Source organism: Brachycentrus maculatus, unplaced genomic scaffold (genome assembly GCF_059751285.1).
Source record: "Brachycentrus maculatus isolate JH-2025_06_01 unplaced genomic scaffold, ASM5975128v1 h1tg000071l, whole genome shotgun sequence".
NCBI classification, from domain to species: domain Eukaryota; kingdom Metazoa; phylum Arthropoda; class Insecta; order Trichoptera; family Brachycentridae; genus Brachycentrus; species Brachycentrus maculatus.
In genome coordinates, this window is record NW_028280825.1 from 157,649 (window position 1) to 170,000 (window position 12,352).

Here is a 12,352-nt window from a genome sequence, read left to right on the forward strand (position 1 = left end):
CTAGTCTGCAGTGTGCTCGGTTGATGGTCACAAAAGTGAATTGACTGTAATTGCCTAAGTAGTAGAAGAAATTACGTTCCCTAAATTGTCTTCCGCTCTTGCTCTTATTACTAAGTCTCTAGCCATTAAGCTTGGACATAGCATTATTGTCCGTTTGGAATTCTTCGCTTGGAACGTTTATTGTGCGGATTTAAACACGTAATACATTAATTTTCCGGATGTAGTAACATTATTACATTTGTTTATTTATTACATTTTCCAAACTTGGACGTTTAAAATCGTTACGTAACCGTAACCGACCGTCACAACGCTTCCCGCTGGGGTAGACAGAGCGAATAGAAGTCATGCATCTACTCATATTTACCCGCCGATTATTTCGACTACTGACCTGACCGCTTTCAAGTATTAGAAATACTTGATCATGACAAGTTTTCCTCGGTCTTCTTTTGATTCTATTTTTAACCACATTTGCCACATAAATTCGTTTCACTGTTCTTTCTTCACTAATTTAATTCACATGCCCAAACCATTTAAACACACCTTCCTTAATTTTATTGAAAATTCATTTCTCATTCTTTCCTTATTTCACCATTCGAACATCTATCATACATATATATATATATATATATATATATATATATATATATATATATATATATATATATATATATATATATATATATATATATATATATAGGTATATATATATATATATATATATATATATATATATATATATATATATATATATATATATATATACATATACATATATATATATATATATATATATATATATATATATATATATATATATATATATATATATATATATATATATATATATATATATATACATATATATATATATATATATATATATATATATATATATATATATATATATATATATATATATATATTGTATCTATTTATTTTTCTTATCCATTAAATTATTTCTTTTATTTCTATATTTTTTTATTTTTTTGTCTCTTCTATTTCATCTAAAAGAAGATTCTGTGCTAAATCCATTTGTACATCTCGTACGCCATAAATAACACGTACATGATGCTACTATAATTGAGGCGCCATAGACCCTGAACATTCTCTTGTAGTTATATTTGTAAAACGATGCAGTGTTTCCGAACATTAATCATCCTGTATAACAATGTAGTCGTTATGGTGTCGTGTCGGGTAAGTGGTATGAAATAACAAATTGTTGCCAGGTGTAGTAGTAACAATTTATTCTCATGGCACGTGCCAACATAGCTAACTAGATACAAATCGGGAAGCAGGGGAATCGAAGGAAAGTCGTTACTCTACAATTTTTTTCTTTCTTTATTTTTCTTTCTTTTTTTTCTTTTAGTAAAAAGTCAAATATTTTAATTTCAACTATTTCTGTGAGCATAAGCGGCTCATTATTAGAAATAGGTATTAAATGGTGGTCGACTGGGTTCGAACCGAGAAACTCTGGACTCTGAGACTATCTCAGTCAGATAGTCTTAGAGTCCGCGACACTAACCACCGGACGACAACCCGACACATTATATCTTCTTTCTATGTTTTTTCATGTTATTTCCAACTAGAATTTTAAAAAGAAGGAAAAGATATTTAACTCTTAATTATTGATTTGTCAATTTTATGAAGTATTGTTCATTTTATTTTTCAAATGAACAAGACCATTATTCATAATACAGAAAGTTTTATATGTATATATACACATATATATATATATATATATATATATATATATATATATATATATATATATATATATATATATATATATATATATATATATATATATATATATATATATATATATATATATATATATTTATATATATGTATATATATATATATATATTTATATATATATATATATATATATATATATATATATATATATATATATATATATATATATATATATATATATATATATATATATATATATATATATATATATATATATATATATATATATATATATGTCTGCCTCCGTAGTGTAATGGTCAGCACGCTCGGCTACCGTTCTATAGGTCCCGGGTTCGATTTCCAGGGGGGTTCAAATAAATATAAGTGATTTTCCACTGTAATATTTATTCAATATTACCCTGGACTGGTACCTGAAGCGGAGGGCTGATCACCTTTCTTTCATGTGTAAAAACGATCAAGATAACACTGCGTTATATGACGCAGTTCCCTATGCACCATTGGGGTGCGGATAAGGGTTTTATTATTAATTATTATATATATATGTATATATATATATATATATATATATATATATATATATATATATATATATATATATATATATATATATATATATATTTATTTATATATATATATATATACATATATATATATATATATATACATATATATATATATATTTATATATGTATATATATATATACATATATATATATATATATATATATATATATATATATATATATATATATATATATATATATATATATAAATATATAGATTGAACTCGTTATTTTGTCCCTAAGGGACACTCGCTCACCATCCAAGCATTCATGGATTCTCGATGCCTAGAGAAGGTGCTATACATCATCCAGCATTCGGAGGTATATATGGTATACCAGTACATACCAATATGGCAACTCACCATTTAGGTATGTATTGATTTATCTGCACAACAGTTATTTTTATGAGCTTTATCGTGATTACTTAAGGCCAGTCGCTCAAGTCTCGCTCCCATGTGTCAGTTTTTCAGCTGCGCTCATGTAACAGGTCATTCTCCAAACCTGATTCCACTTTCTTCTTCTACACTCATACAACACAAATCATTGGAATTTTCCACCATTCAACTTTCAGGTTTACTGACTCAGAGACACGTGATTGGCGGAATTACGTTTATTAACCCGAGCGAATTCGTATTACATCCTTTCACATACACTCTCAAATTTATCAATCATAAAATATTTAGAATTCTTGGAAAAAATTAGAGTTCTTCCTCTTATATTTAACTTATTTTTTCATAAGGTCCGAATTTTCATTGTGCAGTTTTCTTTCAAGTTTTTCAACGTATGTGACGTAATCAAGAATTGAGCCTAGGATATTTTGCATATTAGCCAAACGTGCTTATTACTTTAATAAAGAAGCATAAACAAATGCTTTAGTACTAAACAAAATACTTTAATTAGTAGCATTTAAATATTCTAAAGTTATTAATACGAAAAGTCATAAATTTCATCATTTCGATACAATAGAAATTCATAAAAATATAAAAGTTATAATTAACCCATCATTAACTAACAATATGGCAATTGCTAAAGCCTACCCCTGTCGTCCATATTTCCACTGATTAAAAATGAGATAGTGTATTTCCCCCTCTTCATCCTTCAACGTTCCAAGAGTAAAACTTTAAACTTTGTACTAAGCTTTATATACGTATACAGTATTTGATAATGACCGTGAATGCATCAAAACACGCGACTAAAAAAAATTTGGGAAATAGCGGTTCTTATCGAATGAAATTTAAATTAAATGGATATCAGAATAATTCAATAATAAATACCTTCGATTACTGTCAATTTGTCTTTTTTATCAAAAAACATAAGATCATATAATTAGGTTAAATGTCATCTATGTAAAGTCAACAGCCAAAAAGCTTTAAATTTTTAAGAAAAACAAAGTTTATAAAACAACACCTAGAAAGAATTAAATAAACTTAATATTTAAAATATTTTTTAAAAATTCAACAGATTAACTTTTCGAATCACAAAAATTCCCAGGTCTAACCTAACGAATGGACTCCTATTCGATGCAGATTAACTATAAAAAAATGTTTTTAAAGTAACAAATTCTTGATTTTGCCCCCATTATTCCTTATCCAGAGTATGGTAATACCTAAAAAAAGATCTGTTACACAGTAAAAAGTTCAATAAGTGGCTTGATATTTATTTTTTGTACATTGTATTATATTTTTAATCTTTAAAAACGTTCTACTGAAAAATCAAGTTTTTTGATTTATGATGTTTTTGAAAGGAGTGAGCGATATATCATATTGATATTATGTTTCTAGCCAAACGAGCTTCCAAAAAGCAAGCTTAAATACAAAATATATGAATAAGAGCTTGAATTGAATGTGTTACGAACATAACGTAATGCGGAACCGTGGTCCTTATATCTGATAAAAACTTTTACTCTCGTTTATGCTCTTATATATTATACAGAAAAGAGAGTGGTAGCGACTACATTCTCTTACCAAGCTGTACACTACATTCTTTATCTTCATCATAAAAACCATAATGGCGTCTGAATACAAGAGCAAGGACCTATCTCTTTATACCGTTCTCAAACTTTTGGAACAAAATACACACTTTTTAATCACTTAAGGACTACGCCCGAATATACTCGGGTGGATATTAAAGGGAAGATTCCCACACCCGAGATAACTCGGGCAAACGTATTTAGAAAGTATTTCAAGCACTCAAAATAAATAGACTAGGAGTCAGAATAATCGTTGGGTATGCGTTTTTGTCCGCCTACGTAGTGTAATAGTCAGCACGCTCGGCTACCGTTCTGGAGGTGCCTCGTTAGATTCCAAGGAGGGGTCAAAAAATGTGTGTTTTTTTCACTCTAATATTTATTCTATTTTACCCTGGACTGGTACCTGAAGTGGAAGGCTGATCACCTTTCCTCTGTGTGTTAACGATCAAGATAACACTATGTTTATAATATGCAGTGCCCTATGCATCATTGGGGTGCGGATAAGGGTTTGAAATTAATGAATGAATGTATAAGGAGATGCATGAATGCGAAGGAGGCGAAGATTGCTTGCAACGACAGATTGGTGTGGCGTTCTACTCTCTCTGCCTAGCCCATCGGGGAAGCGGCGTGATGGTACGTTAGGTTTTTATTTTTAAATGTTTTTCAGATAACTCGGTACTTTAATTGAAAAAAAATACTTTGGTTCTAATGATCTACGCGTATATTTTAGTTTTTTTTTCAATAATATTTTCAGGAAAACCCAAAAACATTGTTTAAAAAAATAAAAATAGAAATAGTGGCATAGTTGTTGATGAGAGGCCAGACGAAGTGGGAAACAAGCTTGACACTCTGCCTCCTTAAACACTTCGATTACCACAAGTCCATGAAATACTTAAGCCTGGAGACAGTTTGTGAACTCCATTTGCCCCACATAGGGAGCAGATATGGTTTAATTAATCAAATAGTGGCATAGTGGATTCGAACCCGGAGAAACATAATTTGTGATACTAATCACTGGACCACAATCCGACTACAAATATGCATTTAGGCATACCTTAAATAAGTGAGAAACTCGTTTCTTTAAAGCATATTTAGAAAACTTAATAAATTTTAGCGACTTTAATGACATTAATTTCCCATTGATAAACTATACCGTATACTTGGGTAATAAATACAGAAATGTAAAATTTATAGTACGTATATAGATTGAAAGTAAGATAAACATTTAAAGGTATTTTTCTTACCAATACCCAATTAACATTTTCAGAACTTCATTACTATAATATAATCTTATACCGAGAGCATATAATTAGTATGAGACGACGACTGGTAATAAATCACATAGCATTCTGTCATATTAGTACTGAACCAAATTTAATAGATTCATCTTTCAGGCGCAAAAAATAATAGCAATGAATCACGTCAGTTTAATTTTTGATGTTAATTTTGAATGCTGGACAAACATATGAAATTTCTTACATCTCATGACTAATAAGGCGTCGAGTTTAATAAAGAGAGATATTTAACAACAATTACTTATTTTTAATTAATGTTTTACTTAGTAAATACCACTATTTCTCAAAATCTACGGTGACACGTGTTGACAGATTTTAAGAAATAGTGGTATTTACTAAGTAAAACATTAATTAAAAATGGACAAATTTTACAACAAAGTGACTGCCAAATCAATTAATGAAATAATTACTTATGTTTAAAGGCTTTATTAATTGGTTTTTGGTTATATAAGATTCGATAAGGAATGTTCTAACCTCACTTATTTTGTACCTACGATGTCGACTCATACAGAGGACTGTTCTATGTTTTTAATCAGCTTCTAAAATGAGGGATTTAAATTTTTTGAATAAAATTAATTAATAACTATGCTTTTTAATATTTTTGCAATTTATAAAGTTACCGCAAATTAAGCGCGTGGCATAAATTTTGCTTTCTCAGCTGCTATCAAGTAGGTAAATAAATACGAATAAAATATTACTGGAGTGTATAAGAAAATCGTTTAGCTTAATTGTGTTGGTTGGAATAAAGTCCAATGATGAAAATTTGAGTAAAAATTTAAAAACAATCAAATACATATGTCATAATCTGTTTTTACTTAAAGTTGCAGTTACAATATTTTCATAAATTTGTAAGAAAGATAAATTAATTAAATTTAATAAATAAATGAATTTAACAAAGATTATTCAAAAGTATTTATTGTATTTTAATCTCATTAGTAGATTCGGCAGTCACTGTATGGTAAAATCTATCCATTTTTATTAATATTTTACTCAATAAACACCACTATTCCTTAAAATCTACTATGACACATGTTTCGATGCATTCCGCATCGTTTTCAAACACCGTATTCCGCATCATTTTCAAACACATACGGTGTTTGAAAATGATGCAGAATGCATCGAAACACGTGTCACAGTATATTTTAAGAAATAATGGTATTTACTAAGGAAAATATTAATTAAAAATGAATTATAATCTTCCTGCTTGGTAATGAAAACACAATCTTTTCTAAATATGCATAAACAGATATAATAATTATATTTGAATTAAAATAATTTTTTTCTTCAAAATAAATGTTGCGAATATGTGCACTGCATACATGCAAAAAGTTAAAAATGAATATTTTAATAGCGAGTGATACGAAAGCTATGGCTGGCAGCTTCTAAAGGAATCACAAAGTAAAAGGATTTAGAAAGTGAAACTTGATCGTCCAGTTTTCGGTTCCAAGAATCATTAAAAGGGCTGGAGATTGCGTCATTATTCTCCAGACAGCGTGTTGGTAACGGATGTAAAAATAACGGCATTATTGAAAGGATCCCATATGTCATTTACCATGAATTGGTGCTTTTGATGCGATAAATCATGGTACACCAACGTTTTACTATACATTTTTGACTTTGCGTTTATAGGAATACGGAAAAAATAGTAATTATATTTCTTGAATGTTTTACGCAGATACTTTGTGGCACATTTTATTAACTTTATAAAATAAAATAAACTTTGTTTTAACCACTTTTTAAAAGTACACTTTTCCAACCGGTTTTAACAAGAACCTTGTCATCATTAAGGTTTATGTACTTATTCTTACTTATACTTATAACCCTTATCCACACCCAATGGTGCATAGGGCACTGCATCGAATTGACGCAGTGTTATCTTGATCATTACTTACATGAAGGCAAGGTGATCACTCTTGCGCATCAGGAACCAGTCCAGGGTAATATTAAATAAATATTACAATGTAAAATCACTAATATTTATTTTCACCCTCCCTGGGAATCGCACCCGGGACCTCCAGCACGGTAACTAAACACGCTGACCATTACACCACGGAGGCGGAGTTATGTACTAATTCTAAAACATTGAAATGCTCATAGTTAGGTTATAAATAATTACCCCTCCCTTACGATACCAAAATCTTCCACGCACTCCGTACACCATATGAAAATGTGATTTAAAATTTTTGATTTATAAAACGGGATGATGACAAGGTTCTTGTTGAAACCGTTTGGAAAAAGTGTACCATTAAAAGGTGAAAACAAAGTTGTTTTATTTTATAAAGGTAATTATATTATAATTTAAAGCCTACTTTTTTAAAACCTAGGCAAAAATTACTTCTTTAATTAATCAAATAATCTTCTTCTTCCTGGCTCCATCCCAACTTATCGTCTTTGTAGGCTGTCGGGGACAGCTCTCCTCATCCTCAGGTTGTAAGTCCTTCTATCATATACAACGCCACCTAGACCATGCCTTCGAATCATGTTATCTTTCTGTAGCATCCATGAATTTTAGCTCTTCCTCTAAACATCTTTTATGCGTATTTTTCTTACTCTGATATTTATTTACTAGTACCTGAATTGTAGGACTGATCACCTTGCCTTCATATAATAATTGATCAAATTAGCTAAAATTACAACTACCATCACACTGTTTCTCTGCAGGGGTAGGCAATGAGGATGAAACGCCACACTCATCTGTCCTGACATGCACTCCTCGCTTTCTTCACATCCATACATCTAGTCATACAATCCCCCCCAGTTATGTAGGCTATTGACACATTTTGATCAATTGATTTTGCATCAATTTGATCTAGTGCCCTATGCACCATTAGGTGCAGATAAGAGTCACTATTATGTAGTAGCAGTAGAATCATCACTCCATTCACTCGGTCAAGACAAATTAATGATTTTGATTTCATGATGATAACGGCCATTGTGACTATAATATGTAATGACTAGTCATTCTGAACTACTAACAATATAAGCTAGACTCTTATTAAAGCTTCCAATACGATATTTAAAGAAACCATTAATATTAATGTGCTTACAATTACGCAATGTTATATAAAAGTATAAGCTTTAATTTAATAATAATTTGTCCGACAAAAATAACATATACTTTGGAGGTACCACCAGTACTGTAAAGTAATAAAGAAAGCATGTTGTGAAAAATGTACACTCGATTTTTTAATGAATTGGATTTCCTGTTGTATTTGACTCATACAACAAATTGGTCTATCAAGTATCAACAATAAATATTATTTTATACAAACAGCCAATCAGCACAACTTTTATGAATGAAAATATTTTTTAATAAATCTTTTTAATTACGGCAGTGCGTTGATCAAAAATACTAAAAATGTTTTTTTTTCACTAGGCCTGTTCAATTAATATTGTAGAGTGACGTCATAAAACAAATCGTGCTTTTTTTTAAAGTCACATGTTTGGGTTCCCTTCAAAGTGTGTGCGTCGAAGAGGTAAATACTTTGAATCGGACCCAGACATGTACCTTCTTAATAAAGTACCCACCTTTTGTTTTATAACGTCAGTCTTCGTATTAATTGAACAGCCCTCGTATTTTACAGAGAAATTACAATTGGGTAACTATGTATTACATTTTCGGTAATAATTATTACTTTTTCTCGATTTATTGTATTTCATTTATTGATTCGGCAGTCACTTTGTGGTAAAATCTATCCCATGAAATCTATTGAATCGGACCCAGACATGTACCTTCTTAATAAAGTACCCACCTTTTGTTTTATAACGTCAGTCTTCGTATTAATTGAACAGCCCTCGTATTTTACAGAGAAATTACAATTGGGTAACTATGTATTACATTTTCGGTAATAATTATTACTTTTTCTCGATTTATTGTATTTCATTTATTGATTCGGCAGTCACTTTGTGGTAAAATCTATCCCATGAAATCTATTGAATCGGACCCAGACATGTACCTTCTTAATAAAGTACCCACCTTTTGTTTTATAATGTCAGTCTTCGTATTAATTCAACAGCCCTCGTATTTTATAGAGAAATTACAATTGGGTAACTATGTATTACATTTTCGGTAATATTTATTACTTTTTCTCAATTTATTGTATTTCATTTATTGATTCGGTAGTCACTTTGTGGTAAAATCTATCCATAATCCTGGAAAAATATTAGACAATAGTGTCATATATGCCACTATTGGAGGTTCGTATATTGGTATGACCTCCAGAAAATTCAAAACAAGAATCAGGAAACATGAATCATGCTTAAGAAATAATAATTTTTCGGAATTTGCTAACTATTTAATACATAATGATCACAAATTTAACCACAATAACGTTGAAATCCTAAAAATAATTAATACGAAAAGCCATAAACTGCAACATTTTGAAACAATAGAAATTCATAAAAATAACAATAAACCCATAATTAACAATATGACAATGACGAAAGCCTCTCCCCTATTGTCTATGTTCCCACTGATACGAATTTAAAATTAAAAATTAAAATCAAATAAATAAATAAAAATAAGAAACACCTACACCTACACCTCAACCCCCTCTTCAAAATTTGGAATTACCTTCACATACGGTGTTTGAAAATGATGCGGAGTGCATCGAAACACGTGTCACAGCAGATTTTAAGGAATAGTGGTATTTACTTTAGTAAAACATTAATTTAAAAAAATATATTGTATTTCATTTGACTGCAGGGATTCTAATTGTAAAAACTTATGTTCTGTTTTGTGTCTTAAAAAAGAAATAAAATACCTAGGTGTAATAATAGATCAACACTTGAAATACCAAAGTCACATTAGTGAACTAGTTAAACGAATAAGAAAAAGCATACATATATATTTATTAGAGTTCGAAACATACTGAACATGGACAACCTAAAAAGAGTTTACTATGCTATTGTACACTCACTGCTACAGTATGGCATTGTTGGGTGGGGAGGTACCTACAACAACATACTGATCTTTTATTTATTGTTTCGGCATTAACTTTGTGGTAAGACATGTTACAATGATTAAAGAAAACACTTCGTTTTTTACCACTTGAGTTTTATTATTGACTACATGTTTCAGAAGTTAAACTTCCATCATTCAGGTCTGTATAATAACAACAACAAAAAAAAAACAAAAAAAGTGGTAAAAAACGAAGTGTTTTCTTTAATCATTGTAACATACTGATCTCTGAAAATAGCACAGAAAACAATAATTAAAGTTATTTTTAAAAAAATATATACATATATCCAACAAAATTATTGTTCACAAAATTTCAAGTCCTAAACAAGGAACCATTTTTTAAAAAAACCGCAATTTTTCAATTACTAAAGGGTGACAAATATTTTAATTTAAAAAGTTTATTTTTGAGATTCTTAAATGATTTTTCAACTCCAAAATGTAATACTAAACAATTTCAACAATACCTCAAATATTTGGGAATTAAATATTTCAATAAACTCCCTAAAGAAATAAAAAAATAGAAGATATAAAAATTCTTAAGAAAAAACTAATGCCCATTACATATAAATCTTGAAAAAAATATATAAAAAAAAGGCTATTGTACCATTAATTATATAAAACATTAAACCTTGAGTGTAATTCCCTCTCCAAGCACAAGAGCTCAGACTCTTTTTTGGAGAGGCACAGCGAATCTAAAACTATAAGTTCGCCATATGTATAAATGTTTAGAAATTGTATTATGTTGTACTTATAAATGTAACTATATTCAATAAATAAAAATTTAAAAAAAATTAAAAATATGTATTTATATTTTTTATGTCAAAATGTCTTAAGAAATATGCAATACTCAACCTAATTTGTGTAGTGATCGGTGTGATCAGCTTTGAGTCATTGAATCCAAAAATCGAATGAATTAACGACTTTTGAAGAAGTCGTTATTTGATTCGGCTTTTTAATTCGATCGCCCACGTCTAGTATTTACTGTTCCAGTAAAAGTATGTTTTGGAAAAAATCCAAATTAAATATTTTTATCGAGATGTTGATTGATATCTCGTCATAGATGAAGAAGTCATATCATTGGCTGGTGTGAATGATCACTTATACACTTAAAGTATAACTGTAAGATTTACCATTGTACTCATTGACAAGCCCGCTTCTTAAACCACTGCTCAGTTTAGTGGTATTTATCAAGTAAAAGTCTTAAAAATCTTTTGGATATTACCACAAAGTGACTGCCGAATCAATTAATGAAATTAAAAACTCATTATTTGGCTGGTTAGATGCCGGGTGATAAAAAAACATGTATCCATTTGCGGTAAATACAACACCTCCGTCTATTTTCTCTTCATCCTTCAGAGAATCGATTGCCTCGAGACACAGAGCAATGCACCGGATCTATTACAAACTTTCATCATTGTATCACATTTTCTAGCATCTGTCTCATTTTAATACACCCAGTATTCAGGAAATGCATTGTCCTAAGATTAAGGGTGCACTCTCGAATATACAATTTAGTACGCGACCGGCTTTGCGAGGAGGCACACGTATAGTTCGCGCACAATTTTTTATAGAATATATTTTGGAATTAGATTTTTTTAGAATATATATATTGAAAAAACATTATTTTACTTACCTTTCAATTCTCTTTTCTACTCAAAACCATATATTTATTTCGAGTAAAAACTTATTTTTACATTTGCATACGTACACTTCTATACAAAAACTGCGTTTTAAGCAAAATTACGTTACGTTCAATTACGTTAAATAGTACCTGAGTTTAAAAAATAATAATTTGAGAGTCAGGAGAACTGACCTCAATAGCTAACAAATACGATAAGTCGGGATG